Source organism: Sturnus vulgaris, chromosome 6, assembly GCF_052056855.1.
Source record: "Sturnus vulgaris isolate bStuVul1 chromosome 6, bStuVul1.hap1, whole genome shotgun sequence".
NCBI classification, from domain to species: Eukaryota; Metazoa; Chordata; class Aves; order Passeriformes; family Sturnidae; genus Sturnus; species Sturnus vulgaris.
The window spans coordinates 26,861,778-26,877,114 of NC_142248.1; the positions used below are offsets into that span (position 1 = coordinate 26,861,778).

General features: G+C 50.2%; 1 protein-coding gene across 3 annotated transcripts in view; it reads left to right on the forward strand.

The window, feature by feature from the left end:
• The first annotated feature begins 218 nt into the window (after positions 1-218).
• Positions 219-15,337, forward strand: part of TMEM63C (transmembrane protein 63C) — a 31,201-nt gene continuing 16,082 nt past the window's right edge. Inside the window, exon 1 of one of the 3 annotated variants that reach the window (XM_088167407.1) lies at positions 219-316. The gene's annotated coding sequence lies outside the window, so the exon portion shown is untranslated. Of the gene's footprint in view, positions 317-584; positions 657-902; positions 928-15,337 lie in introns of those variants that run through there. The other 2 variants (XM_088167406.1, XM_088167408.1) reach the window with 2 other exon arrangements.

The following is a 15,337-nucleotide window of genomic DNA, read 5'->3' on the forward strand; positions in this document are numbered from 1 at the left end:
ACCCACCTGCCCCTACCACTGTGGGGCAGACCCCACGTGTGCCCCATCGCCCTGGCTGATGGCCCCGGAGGCCCGTTCCGCTTGCCCCCGGGGCACACGCCGGGCAGCCATCCCGAGGAGCCCGAGAGCCGCGGAAGCTGCTCGGAGCGGCGGATGCGGCGGGCACAGCCTCACACCCTCACACCCAGAAATAGCCTGAGACGCGCAGACCCCGCAGCCAGGCGTTCTGCCGGCAGCTCCCCGCCCGCTCCCCTCTCCGAGCGCCGGGGCCGCCGCCTCGCCCCCTCCTCTCCGCACGGATGCCGCGGGGCGCACGGTAGGCAGAGCGCCGGGGGCTGCCCGACCCCGACTCGGGCCGGGAGGCGGCTGCGGCTCCCGGCGCGGGGCCCGGAGCTCCGGCGGCGCAGGCCCCGGGGCCCAGCAGCGGTGAGGCGGGGGGAGCAGCCCGGGCACCGCAGCCCGCGGACCGCGGCCTCTCCGCCGCAGCGGGGCGGGCGGGGGGCGGGGCGGCGGCGGCCGAGGCCCCTTCCCCTTCCCTGCCGGTGCCGGGCCCGGGCCGGTGCCGGTGCCGGGAAGCCCGAGGCGGCCGCGAGGAGGGGGAGGAGGGAGGCGGCGGGCGTAGGGCCCGGAGCGAGCGCGGCCGGGACCCCCAGCAGGTCAGTGCGGGGCGGGAGGCGGCGACAGGACGGGAGCCGCGGTCCGCGCTGCGGGGCTCGGCGGGAGCGGCAGCGGGCTGGGGGCCCGGCGGGCAGCGGGGCTCCAGCGAGTGGCACTGGGGAGCCCCTGGGGTGCAGGACGGACCCGGGGGCACGGCCTGGCGGTGCGGTGGTTGGGGTGGGGAGGAAGCGTGCGTAGGACTAACCCCGGCCCGCCCACGGCGAGCTGCGCCTGTGGGTGCGACTGCGGCGGGGGATGCTCACTGCGCGGGTAAGCCTGCATCTCCTCGGCAGCCCTGGGACAGCTCGCCCGGGCACTGCTGCGGGGCCGGGAGGCACGGACGGGTTTGGATCGGTGTTGTGGGAGATTTCTGGGTACTTAGCTCTGTTTAGACGCTGTTTGCCCGCCTTCATCTTGGACCATGTACCAAAGTGTTTGTAACTAATGCTTGTGTCAGCCTGCCTGATGGGTGGCGGAGGCCCAGCAAGGCACGGGGGCTTCCCTGGGCTGCTGGAACGAGTTGGTGGCAGAAGCAGGGAGTGAGCCCCAGCCCCTCAGTGTCCCCTCCCAGTGCACATGCACTGGCCTATGCCACTGTCCTGTGATGTGAGATAAAATGTCACCCCACTACTGTGTCATGCTATGGCTTGTGCTCGGTCCCCACGTCATCCTGGCCACAGAACCCTCCTTCTGGGAGCTACACCTGAGGGTGGTAGATATGCTTTGTGCTGGCAGGGCAGAGGAGGGAGAACCTCTCTCAGTTTCTCCCTCCAGTTTTGTTATAATGATGATTTTGAGAGGGCTGGTAGGTCAGGGCAATCTAATGCTCTGGCCAAGCTGCTCTCCCCCGGTTTATCACTTCATCCAGATTTGTCCATGGATGAAGGCCCTGCCTTCTCCCTTGCTTGCTTCCCCATCCTCACTAGCAGCAGCAGTGCTGCAAAGTGGATTTGCTATTCAGAAACCTCCTGAACAGAAGGAGTGTTTTCCAGGAGAATGAGAGAGAGAGACCTTTGTCTGGCTGACAGATGTTATTTCTGCATGAACATTTTTTTCCTTTTAACTGTTTAGCCACCATCTCCAGGATTGATGTACATGCCAGCCTTTTCCCCTTTCAGAGAGTTCACGGGGGAGCAGGGTGTGAAGGGAAAACTGGGTGGGGAAACAAGGTATGAGAAAGCACTTTGCCCCATGTGAAGATTTACAATTCTGTAGGACCGGTCAGGCTGCCTGTCTGAGCAGAAGAAAGACAACAAAATATGCCATTTTGGAGAAAAGGGGCTGTTGTAGTGGCTTGCGGTATTTATTCAGAGGGGAGGGTGAGAAAGTGGGAAAAATAGGAAGCAGAAAGGCTGACTGATGCCAGACCAGAGCCTTGGCCTCACTGCCTTCCCTGCTGCCTTGCAAAGTGTTGGTCAAGGCTGGGCAACAGATGGAGAGGAAAGCAGAAGCAGTTCCTTCAGGAAGGATTTGTCGAAAGTATCCTGGCAAAGAGCCACTGGCAAACAAATAAGTAATAAATAAAAGCAGGGAGGCCACCAGTACCCCTGCAGCCTCTGACTCCATAGCACATATGGGCTTTTCTGGCTTCCCTGTGAGCTTAAACCTCTGCCGTCTTCCCATGGTTCCACCCTGGCTCCTGAAACTCCGTTCCAATTCCTTTCAGCTCTTTTTTTTTCTTCCCTATTTTTTTAATGATAACGTTTGAATTGCTCTGTAACGACTCTCCTCTTAAAAGCTTTCCCTGAGGTTAACTATTTCATCTCTGGTTTGGTGGCTGTTGACAATGGTAAGCATAGAGTAGTCCTTTGCAGGATAGAAAGAGTGGTGCTTGCTCGGGATGCTGATCAGGGGTGTATGTAGGCCCTTGCAGGTAAATACTGTCCTCTTTCCATGCAGAGGCTTCTGGCCCACGAGAATTAAGGCAGAGAATTAAGGCACAGCTTCAGAGCCTGCATCTGCAGAGTCGTAAAAGGATGAGTGTCTCTGCTTTAAAATATTCCTTGCAGGAACTACTCTCATCCTGAGAGACTTCGAGAGCTTTCCGAAAACATAAAGAAGAGGGAGAAATGTTTCTAACACCCACAAGTGAATTCAATTGATATTAAACTAATCAATCACCTAAACTCCTTGGCAAACATGTGTGCTGTGTAAATGCTGACTCCTCCACGAGTCCTACAAACACCAAAGCCTTCTACTGTTGTCACTCCTATGTTTCTTACTTACTTTAGTTGCTGTAAATATATTTTGTGTACTTAGCCCTAAGTTTGAAGAAAACATTGGATTGCTGTGCTGTGCTCAGAGCAAAAGCAGATTTGCTTTGAGATTATTTCAGGAGAAGCAGCTCCAGTTCTAATTTTCTTCAGCAATGGCTTGAACACATCCAGTCCTTAACCAGCTGTCACAAGAGACCTTGGAGCTTTAAAAGATCCCATTTGGCATCTACCTGCACTTTAAGTTGACTAAATATCCTTTCGAAGCTTGTTTGAAGTTATGCTTCAAATGTGTCTGAGGCTAGTAATTAGGCTGTGATCACTCCTTGTTATTAGGTGGGGACAATGTGAGCAGTTTGCTCACACTATTACTGCAACAATGGGACAGAGAGAGAGCAGTGTACAGCCCTTCCCATCACCTGGGGCACTATTGTTGGTGGTTAATGGGTGAGAAAGGGCACGGTAAGTCCCCCTGGGTCTCTCTGCAGAGTAGCTTGGAGCGGGGCACAGATTTAACTCTCCCAGCCTGCTGCCCTGGTCCCTGTGTCACCCTCACCTAATATAATGTTGTCCAGGCTTTGAGGAGCATGAACACTATTGTATAGAAGCATTTCAACACTGGAATCAATTGTTTAATTCCAAGCAGAGTCCCCATGAGAAGCTGGAGCTACTGTTCTGAGCAAGGAGGGGCTCCTTGCAGTCATAGTTTGATCTTAAATAAAGATGTGGTTAAAATGGAGTACTGGAAAAGAGAGATTCAGTGCTCCTGTTCAGTGGGAGCGTGTGAAAACTTTGGATGACTTGATTCCCCCCTCCCCAGCACCAAAGTCTTGTGTCTTGTCATCCCCAGATTTGTGGGTGAACAGAGATGAAGGCAGGATCGGAACAAACACAAGTTCCACTGCGCCCCAAATGCTAAAAGGCAGCTTGTGAGAGGGGGAAAAATATGTCATCATGTAATTTTGAGTTCCTTTAACAGAGATAGGAAGGTGTTCTGGCCCTGCTTCACTGGAGAATACGTTATTAGCTGGGAGCTGGTGGTAGGAGACAGCTGGGGCAGGAGGTGATGGAGATTGAGACAATGAGCCCCTTAATGTGCTGTGTTGGATGGGCAAGGGGAGACCAAAATTCAGAGAAGCTGGGGGTACAGGAGTTAGGGCAAACAACGGTTTTGGAATTGTAGCTGGGAGTGGCTCCCAGCTGTTGCCCAAAGTGAGCCTATGGTATCCTGGGGCAAGGTCTGGGGCCTCTGCATTGGCCAAGCCAAGGTGACCCTGTCAGAGGAACCCTCTTGCTGTGATACCCATGCAGCAAGGTGGTCCACACGAAGATGACACACCGGGAAAGTGGCACATGCTGACGTGATGAGATCATGTGAGGGCTGGCAAGCTGGGGGTTGACTCTTGAGGTTCCAAAACCTCACAGAAGTGGCTGGCCATGGACCACAGGCACCTGTGCAGCCAGGATCCCAGCCAGCATTGGGACAGCCTCCAGTAACATGGGGCTTGGGACACATCTGGCTGGAGGATCTGGTTCCAGCAGCAGGTTGGGATGCTCTTCTTGGCATGGCTGTGGTTTGGAGCAGAGTGTTCATACTTTGAGATATTCAAAACCTGCCTGGACACAGCCCTGAGGAACCTCTTCTAGCTGACACTGCTTTGAGAAGGGAGGTGAGACTACATGACCTCCCTTCAGCCTCAGTGATTCTGAGCTTATTTGTCCTGTCTTCTGACAAATTCAGTCACTGTGAGGTAATCCCCAAGGCAGCATTAGAGAAATGACCAGAAGCTGAAGTTTGCCTAGCTTCCCTTTGTCTGCAAGCAGCATTCTGGAGGTCTCTACAAGACAAGGAGACTGCCAGGGCTTGCAGGCTCCAGGCTGAAGACATGCACTGTTCATTGTGTTTCTGGGTTTTTCCCAGGGAAGGCAGAACTATGTGGAAGTATAATGGCAAAGAGGACAGAAAAAGGAACCAAACTTTATAGACTTCAGAGTAAACTTGGTCTGTGCCTTGTTTGGCTCTTGACCTGCTGCTAAATAGGATGGATGAATTAAAGTCAGGACTTAAGTTAATGATCAGAAAGCCATGACCTAAGTACCTGTTTTTAATCTTGCTGTGTTTGTATACTTCTGCTCTTTTCCTAAGGACAAGTTGATTCTCAGTGCTGAAAATGATGTGATGCTTATGGCTGAGCAGGAGGCTGCACTGTGCTTAAGTGAGTGGGTTTCTAGCTAACATATGGTTTTTTTAGATACTTAATGTTTATATTTCTTGCACTACAAAATGGTGAGTGATGAATTTCTTACTAGATATCACTTAATAATTTATTATAAATTTGGTCCAGCTGTATTGCAATGGAAAATGCAGTCCAATTGAAAATGCAGAATGTGAGCATTTAAAACGTGATTTCTAGTGGGTTAAATAAAACTGCTTAAAATGTATGAGTCCACAAAAGAAAAGAGAATAAGTTTATGAAGACATTATTTATATTTGTAATGAATTTAACAATACTATACTGCTATACTATATTGTATTATAATACTATATCATAGGAACAAAAATATTGTTATAGGAGATACAAAATATAGCCAGCGATATAACCTGATTATTTTTGACATTTAAGAGTTCAGAACTAGTAGAGATTGTCCTTTCACAGTTGATCTTCATTAGGCTTTGAAAGGGAACCAGGCTTTCCTGCATTAACCTACAGTAATTTTTCAGAACTTTTACTAAACTAATCCATGTACTAAGTTAATGGAAACATTTTTTCCTCTCTACTTTCAAGAAAGGTTGCAGCTCTCAGAACCACTTTTGCAGTTCATCAGGCTTTAGCTCCAGGTTTTCAGCCACTGAGCAGATCTGGCAGCAAGGACATACTGCATGAATTTCTACTGACTTATTTTTCACTGATGAGAGGGATCTGAGGCCTTATCATGTAGGTTTTAAGAACTTCCAATTTTAAATTGGCTGTCTTTTTAATTTAAAAAGTTTTTCGTTCAGACAAAATCGGATTACTTTTCAGTCAGGTGTATGTTTCCAAGAGTCATAATTCTTTTATTTGTTCTGGTTCCAAGTCCTCTTTATTGCTTTTTCCTTTCATATTACTGCTGCTAATCTTCTCATCAAGCAGTTTCATTTGATTTTTCTGTTGGGAAGTTTTCATCAAGCTTAATTTTTTTTTATCCAAGTTTTTAATTTCTTATGTTTTCTTCCATGAAATTTCATCAATTTCTTCCTTCTTTAAAAAAAAAAAAAAGAAACCCCAAACAAAGGGAATATTGATAATAATTGTGGTAGTGGCTGTGTAATCTCCTGAGAATTGTGCATTTTAAAGACTTTCATGTTTTGTTCAGTCATTTCAGGAGTCAGAGGATGGATGTCTTTGCAAATACAGTCCTCTTATATCTTACATATTGGGCTGGAAAAAGCTCGCTGTGGAAAACTTTAGTAACTGAGCTTAGACAAACTCCAACCATGCCCTAAGTCTTGTCTTAGGTACATACATACACTTTGATGACTACAGCTTTATGTGTGCTCCAGGCTCCAGGATTCCTTCATCCTGGCAGCTACGTTTGAAGGACCAGCTGTTTTATTTGGACAGTCCCTGCACAGAGTTAAGCTTCAGGGTTTCTTTCCCTCCATAATGAGAAGGTGAATTTCCAGCCCTCTCAAAAGGCATGTTGCAGTTTGTTTCAGCAGAGAAGAGATGTTCTTTGGGCCTTGTTTTTTTGCTTTTTGGGAGGTTTTTTTTGTTTGTTTTTTGTTTGTTATTAGGGAGTTGGTTTTAGGTTTTGGTGTTGTTTTGGGTTTTGTTTGTTTTGTTTTTGTTTTATGGAAAATATCCTGGAGGCAGCATAAATTTCCGTGCATGTGTAGCCTTAAAAGTCCAAGCTGGAAGCAATACTCAGGGATATCCATCCATCTTCCCAGCTGCCTATGGGAACCTTCCGTGCCAGTGCTGTGTTGTCTCCATCCCCTGGGGCAGGAGAAATGCTGCACAAGCATTTGATGGGACCCTGCTGGCCTTTGGTTCCAGTTCTGCTCTTGGTGCTGGAGGATGGTGTGCTCCCTGAACCCACTGGGGAAAGCTCTCAGTTCCTCAGAGCTCACCTTATTTGAGAGGTAGAAAGCAGGGAAAGTGTTTGTGTCAGCAGGTATCTCTCCCTGTTTGAACAGAGCTAAGCTGGGTAGCTGGGTTTTGTGGCCATGCCCTGTGTGTGGCCAGCCTGGTGCTCTGCACAGCAGCAGCAGCAGCACTGTTGGAGCTCTTGGGTTCAGTCTGGTCCTGCAGCTCAGTTAGCACTGGGTCTTTCTGAGACATGATGACCATTAGGAGGAGCCTTTCCAGTGTCCTCCTGTGGCTCCTCACACCTGGCTGTTGTTACTTCTTGGTCCCTTCCTTTCAGCATGATGTTCATGTGCCCTGTGACAGAGCTGTGCTGCCAGGAGAAGGATGGAAAGCAGCTGGGCAGGGTTTGGAGACCAGTGTGTCCTGCAGGTATCAGTGTATTCCCAGGTAAAAAGCAACAATGTGGGATTCAACTTCACTTAAATGTTGATGCCTGTTCAGAGCTCTGCTCACCCTCCCAGAGCTGTGGTTGGCACAAGGATGTTGGGATGAGCCAGAGCCTCCATAGCATCTGTGGTTGCGCAGATTTTTATCTCTGGTGAGTACAGGTGTGCTGCTGGCAATAGTGAAGCAGAGGGTTATTTCACTGCAGGATGTGCCCATGCTTTCCTGGAAGAGCGGTTGCCCCAGGGAGCCAGTCTGGGAAGGGCAGCTGTGCAGAGGTCTCATGCATTCTCACCTTGCATTTTCCCAAACTGGCTGGAGGTGTTTCCTGTTGGGGAGATGCTTTCCAGAGCAGGGACAGCAGCTGTGAAGCACAGTGAGCACCAAACTGCCCCTTAGATCAGTCACATAGTGGATGAGGAGGTGGAGACCCTCACTCATTTAGTAAATGCCTTGCTGGTGCTGCAGAGACCAAATGTGGGATCAGGGTGTTCAGTGTAGAGCCACAGTACATGGTGACAAATTGGGATGTGCTGGGTGGGGATGCAGGAAGGGAGAACAGCATATACAAAGCCAGGCATAAAGCAGGAGCCTTGTCTGGGGCTGGGCCAGGATACCTAGCCATTCCACAAACACCTGTATATCAATGCTGCATCTCCAAACATCTCTTCTAAAATGGACACGGAACCTGTCTGATTCCTAATTGTGGCAGGGCCTCAATAGCTGCCGGGCTGTGGAGAGGCTTGCAGTGGCTTTTGCTGGGACACTGGTCCCTGCAGGATGGGGGGGATCAGAGACAGATACCATCCTGCTGACACTGGGTCCCCAAATCTCTTCAGCCAGCTGTATTCCTAGTGCTGGCTCCGCTGTGCCCAAACTACCCTGGAAGGACAAGGAGGCATGAGCTTGGGGAGGTTTCGTTTTGCTGCCATCTTCTGCAGTGCCTCATGTTTAATTTCCCGTTCTTTTCTGTTCCATGTGAGCAGTGTTTATGTGGAGGGCAGGGGGTGGCTGCCTGAGGACTCTGTGCTGCTGGCAGAGTGGGCAAATTGGCACAGGAGCTGCCAGCCCTTCCCTGAGCTGCCTGTGTGGGCCTGTGTGCAGGAAAGGTAGCCTTGTGAAGAGAAACCAGGGACAATCTCTGCCTTCCCTCCATTTTCCCCCTGATCCTAGACAGAGGGCTGAACTGCCCATGAAGCATCTCTGATGCTGCCTTTTGGATGCAGCATGTTTAAAAGGATGCAATCCCCCCAGCAAACCTGCCAGGCTGGGCTGGCAGCCCCCACGCAGTGTTGTGTTGTGTGCTCTTGCAGCAGAAAAAGCTTGCAGGTCGCTCTGTGACCACCCCGCTGCCAAATCTGCCATCTGTCTCACATCCTCTGGGCTGTGCCTCCCAGCCCACGGCTTCTCTTCTCCCTGTGCCTTGTCCCTTTCCCAGCCTGGCTGCTGTAACTGTCCAGATGTGACACTTCTCTACCTGAAGGGAAAAAACTCATTTCTTGTGTTTTTCTCCATCGCGTCTGTCACTCCCAACACCCCTTGCGTTGGTGTGGGCAGCTGCTGGCCAGGGGCATGGGCAGAACAGCAGCACAGTGGGTACAGGCAGTGCCAGCCTGCAGCACTGGCACAACAGAGTCTGTTTGCTGACCATCTGTGTCCCATTCATCCCCTGTGCTGGGCACCTGTCTGTGATAGGTGTGAACTGGGTGGGGATTATGAGCCCCAGTTCTTGTCCCAAGAGTCCTATGATTTCCTTCTTATCTCTGGTGCTCCAGGGCCATTTGATTCCCCAGATCCTTTCCATGGAGGAGATGAGAGGAGGCTGGTGGGTGTGATGGGCTGCCTGCTCTGCTCTGCTCTGCCCTGCAGCAGGTAGATGACTGCAGCTGTGCTTGAGTGTTGTGGGAAGGGGAACTCCTGGGGATTATGCAAGTGATGGGGACAAGTCTTGTCACCATACGTGAGCACCTGTCACACCGGAAGGAGGTCGAAACAGTCATGCTTTGCAGAGCCACATGTCTGCAGCTCCACATGTGCCTGGGAGAGCTGCCTTCCTTCCTGGCTGCAGCAGCAGCTTTCCTCTCATCTCACCCAAAGCTGTGTGGGCTGCAGAGACAACTGGATGAGTGCCCCAGTGACTAGAGGAGAGTGACTACCTGCTCCCTCCACTTCCCCGGTGAAAAGCAGCGCCAGGATTGCCCTGCATGGTGTACACCATCAAAAGCTTTCTCTTCCCTTTGATGCACTATTGACTCAAACCAGTGTGCTGAGTGCTAATCCCTCTGGCACAGTTGGATGCAACAAGCATGGCTGGTTGTGACTGGCACAACGGCTGCTGGGGCCATCCCCACTTGTGCAACTCAGTGCTGCCAGCTCCCATGCTCCCAGGGCAACGTGATTCATCCCAGTCATATGGTGTCACCCAAAATCAGAAGCTGTGCAGAGGTGGGAGGAAAGCCTTGTCCAGGCCAGCATTGGTGTGTGGTTATGCTTATGGGCTCCTGCTGCAGTCCAAACCTCGCTCTGCTCTTAGCACCAAGCACAGTCAATAGAAATGTTCTAGCTCTGCTCTAGATTTTAGATGCTCTAAAATCATATTGTGTGTGTGTGTGTGTATGTAGTGTTGTAATCCACTGCTCTCAGAAGGAAGCTTCTGTGCTTGCAGAGAGGGGAGCTGGGCAGGGCAGGAGTGTTTCTTTGTTTCTGCAGCAGAGTCAGCTGTGGAGGAGGTTGTGGCTCCTTGAAGATGGGGAGGAGTGAAGGGTGGAAACGCTGGGGGCAGCCAGGCACCAGGGCATCCCCCAGAGCAGTGTGAAGGAAGGTGCAGGCCTGGACCCAGCACAAGGGGATCAACAGGATAACCATAGCACTGTCCACTGGCCCTAGGAAGCTGTGTGATGAGGGTGCTTGTTGGGAGGGTGCTCCCAGGTCCTTGTCAGACAGCAGCTGGCTGGAATGGAGCAGAGTTGTGCCCAGCAGCATGAGTGCCAGGCCCTTGGTAGCCCACCATGTATTGTGCAGCAGGCTGATGGGCATCAGCTGTGAGGAAGGCTGGCTGGAGCTCAGCAGCTGAGAGCAGCTGCGCAAGGGCTTGGAATGTGCCTGCTTTCTCCACCAACTCAGCAGTGAGGTCCTTGCCATCCCCAGGTGTGTCATGCTGTCCTGGCCAGGCAGGACACTGGAGTGCAAAGCCACCAGAATTGCCTGGCCCAAACAGTGTGATGCTGGGCTTCCCAGTCTGCATGCCTTTCATGCACAGCCCAACTCCTCTCCTCGCCAGTCTCCTCTCTGCCCTCAGGTGGAGTTCCCTCGGGTGATGGCTCCAGCTGGGCTGGCTGCTCCCTTAGCTAACAGTCTCTGCAGCAGGTGGCTTTATAAAAGGCATCAGCTAAACCTCCCACTTCCCTTTCTGCCTCCCACTGCGTCCTGCTCTCCAAACAGTGGAAGGGACTTGGGGAAGAAAGAGCTGCCGTTTCCCTATTTCCATCATGTCTTGTTCCCCAGCTCCAGGAAACAAAGTGCACCTGGCACCTTGTGGCATTGTGAAAAGTGCCTGTGACTCATGATTACAGCTTTGGTCTGGGCACAGCCACTCCTGGTTTCTGTTCAGGTATTGGGAGGTTAATATTATAAGAGATGGGTTAACTGCGAGACGTTTAAAAAGATGGTTTATTGCCTCATGGCGCCAGCCTCATAGAAGGGTGAGACATTAAAGGTGTTACATCCAATGCCATAAGATCAGAAGCTGCCTAATTCTTGTTTACAATGGCTTATGTTAGTTTTTTAGCCAATCACATACTTCTAGGGAGCTTGCTAGTATCTTGTTAAACGAATCCTTTGCTTTTCATGGCTTTGCCACAATGTGTCATTTTTCAACCAATCATATAGCACTTCACAAACTTACTTTGATACATCTTAAACTCCTAACTTACTTTATAACAGGTTCTATTGCTAAACTTGAAAATCATTTACTATATTACTTAACATATTGCTTTGCGTACGTAATACATTTTTCTGTTTGCTTAAAACATATTTCTACTTAAACTACAAACTTATATTCTTGTTTTATGTCTGTTTCACTTTTAGTGTTCTAATTCCCCAAGCTTTCTGCATGGTCTTAGGTCAAACATCTCTATCTCTGAGCCTATCTGTGCAAGACTCTGAGAGCTCTCTGTGCCTGCATTTCCCACACACAGGTTGCCACAAGGGAGTGTTTCTCCCAGTGAAGGTGGCACTTTTCTTCATAAAGACCTTAAAATTCCCTGTGTGAGCACTGTAACCTGGGTGGAAGAAGAAGCAATCTGCCTGTAATTGCCTGACATCCTGCCACAGTTGCAGCCTTGCTGAGAGGTATTTGCCTTGGTCTTCAATCCAAATGGGAGCTGCCTCTGCAAAGCAGGCTGTGCATGGGGGCACATGCTGTGGTCTTGGAGCTGGCAGGCGATAAGGAACCAGGAGATAGCCTCTGCAGGGAAGTTCAAACCTTTCCCTAAGTCCAGCTGCTGCCATATCCCTCAGTCACACAGGCAGCAGGGGCTGGGAGTTGTTCTCATCTGCATGTATCATCATTAATTAATTCCAAGTGCAGAGGTTGCTCTGGGGACTGTGAACAGAATGCAGCAGCTCAGCTTAGAGCAGGGATCTGATGGCACCAGGGTGTCTCTTTACTGTTTTCCTGAAATACTGTTTTTCTGAATGGACGTGTGTGTGCATGTGTATAGGTTAACTGAGAACCCCAGCATGATACCTTTCCCCTTTCCCACATGTCAGCTGCTTCTCTGAAGTCAACCCTGGCTTTGTCATAGTATCATACAAAAGTTTGGGTTGAAAAGGACCTTTAAATGTCTTTTAGCCCAATGCCCCTGAAATGAGCATAGACATCTTCCACCTGACAAGGCTGCCCATGGCCCTGTCCAACCTGATCTTCAGTGTTTCCAGGGATGGGGCATCTGCCACCTGTGTGGGCAACTTGTGCCTGTGTTTCACCATCCTCAACTTAGAAAATTTCTTTCTTATATCTGGTCTGAATCTACCTTCTTTTAGTTAAACTATGTCACTACAAGGTCTATTAAAAAGTCTGTTCTCATCTTTATTATAAGGTCCCTTTCCTATCTCCCTTTCCCAGCCATCACCTTCCAGCAGCCCAGCAGTGCCCTGCTCTCTGCTTGGGTTGGTCCTGGTGATCCTTTGTGCTGAAGAGTGTTGATTTAAGTTTTATCAGAGAACAAGGGTGCATGATACTCTGGAGAGCTTGCAGCTCCATTAGTTCATGTTTGCTTGGTGCTCTGCACACACAAAGTGTGCTGTGAGGGGCTGTGTGCACAGCGGGAGAGTGAAATGCAAACCAAATATGGGTTAGAGCCAACCTGCATTGGCAGCTTAGTCAAATGTGGCAAAAATGGCTGGGGGTGGAATAAATAAATTCTGCTCCGATTCTTCCTTCCCAGTCTCAGTGTGCTGGCTCCAACAGCCTCTGGCTTGCACATGTGTGGAGGAGGCTGAAGAAGAGCTGCTCTCTGCACAACATCTCCTACGCACTGGCCCAAACAAATCTCCCTGGCTGTAGTGCTGAGAGCACTGTTTGCTCTTGGTTGCCTGGGGTTTGGCTTTGTCCCTCCAAGGAGCACTGCAGCAAGTCAGCATTGGTCTGCTCGCTCCACAGCATACCTGCAGGAGAAGGGGCTTATGCAGGTGGCTGTTTGGAAGGCCACAACCATTGTCCTGCAGAGAATCCCAAGGGGACTGGAATGCCTTTCTGTTCAAAAACTTCATGGAATTTAGTCTGTCCAAGTGCCAAAAACCTGCCCTGTGTGATGGTGCTGGGGAAGAAGGGGAGGGCAGGGAGCTGTGGGTAATGTAGCAGGCACCACAGGGACACATAGCAGGAGAGGGGTATGTATTGGTTTCAGGTGAGTCCCTGGGGCAGCATGACCCTGCACACCGTTTCCTGAAGGTAGTGACAACCTGCCAATCCTGAGAGCAGAAAAACTTGCTTAGCTCCCCAAAATGGGATCAGTCTCAGCCTCCTAGTGGGTTACATTATTTAGATGCACAGTGTTGGCAGGGCAGGTTGGGAATGGTGACACACTGGGGGTAGGAGCAGCAGTGCAAAGGCAGGCTCACCACTGAGGGGAAGGACCTCGCTGTGGGGTTTGCATCCCCAGGGCCTGGCTCATGGGTTGGCTCTTTCCCCAGCCTTCCTGCCCTGGCTGGCAATGAGCCTGGCTTTGTACTCCTCAGTGAGAGAGCAGTGCCAGAGCTTACTGGTAGGGAAGATGAAGTTTATCTATACCATTTTTAAGCAGTTTTTTCTTAAGCAGTCAGGCACTCACATTCATTTTCTCATTGAGTGGTGGGTATGTGTATGAGATGGAGTAGGATCAATGAAACATGAGTCCTCATGACCTCTCTGAGTGATCATATCTTCATTGGCAATGATAAAGCTAATATTTGAGCAGGTGTTTTTTACCTGTTAGGGGTCATCTGTTGCTACAGAGTGGTCCTTTGCCTCCAAACCTTTCTAACCCCAGCCTCCATAGACCACAAGCCATGTTGCTGCTTGTGATATGGTCCTCCTTGTTTGAAAAATGCATCTGATTTGCAGCAGGCTGACAGAACAGGCTGGTGTATGTCCCATGTCCTGCTGGTGATAGGATGGGGCCTTCTGCTGGTGGGTTGTCTGTCTCGTACCCTGACAGGGCGTGGGCACAGCATTCACTCCAGTGTTAATGACTCAGGGATGCTGCTGCCCCACAGGTGCTCACCACACAGACCACAAGCTGCTCGATCTCTCTCTGCTTTTTGGACCTTGAGGCCATTAATCTTAAGAGGGAATGTTGAAGGGAGAACCAATGCCTTGGACCTCTGTGGGGTTTTGGAAGGTTGTGTCTTTGGTCCCATCCCCTCTGTGCTCATAGCCCTTGGGGACACATGTGGCCCAAGATGTGGTGTGCCTGTTCTCCCTTGCACCAAGCTACAGGAATGGAGAAGTCACCCGCCCTGCAGTGCCAAAACTGCAGGGGTGTATGCTGAGCTCAGGACAGGCTGTTGACGAGCCTTTTCCCATCCTGAGGTACTTGGTTAGCCATGCTGAGTAAGTGGCAATGGCTCAGGTTTCCTGCCCTCCCTGTCACTGCAGTCCTGCAAGGTCGGTCACTGCAGTCCTGCAGGGTGGAATGCTGGAGGTTGGCCTGCCTGCCTGCCTGGTCCTGTGCACACCAGGGCATGAACCTGATCTTCCTTTTACAGCAGTCTTTGATTTTCCCTTCCACAGCCTGGCCATGATCTACTTGTAATGGAAGAAGGATATAGAGGCAGTCAGGTAGCATAGATGCTTGTTTTCTAGGTCTAGGTCCTCAGCAGTCTGTAGCCACAGACTGCTCCATCGACAGCCCCATGCCCTGACTACCCTCTGGCCAGCTGAAGTCAGTAATCCCACCTGTGCCAGAGTGGGATGCTGAGGCTGGATGAGCATAGGCATGCTAGGAAACCCAGCTTAGTCATCTCAACGCTCTCAAGACTGTTCTGATGTTTTGCTACTCCAGCTGTCCGTGAATCCCCTAGCAAATGAGTTTGCTGGCAGGATGCTTCAAGGAAAGACAAATTGTGAAAAATTACATTCGCATAAAAGACATGCCTTGTTTTTAATTGGAAATCTGATTCTCTGGATTAGTGCCCACCCAACCGGAGAGAAGAAACATATGCTGATGTACCAACAAAACAAAGAGGGCACTGAATATTCAAGACAAAGCTTATACACACTGAAAGTGCTTCATAGAAATTAACCTGCAAATCAGTTTCAATGGCAAATCTCATGCATTCACTGTGCATTCACAGGCCACAAAGAGGAGAAGGAATTGCTCTACATGTTTTCTGATCCTGGTTCAGTATCTTTCCTCTAAGACCTATCATGGATAGACCATATATTGAAATATCTGCCTTTATGTTATTGCT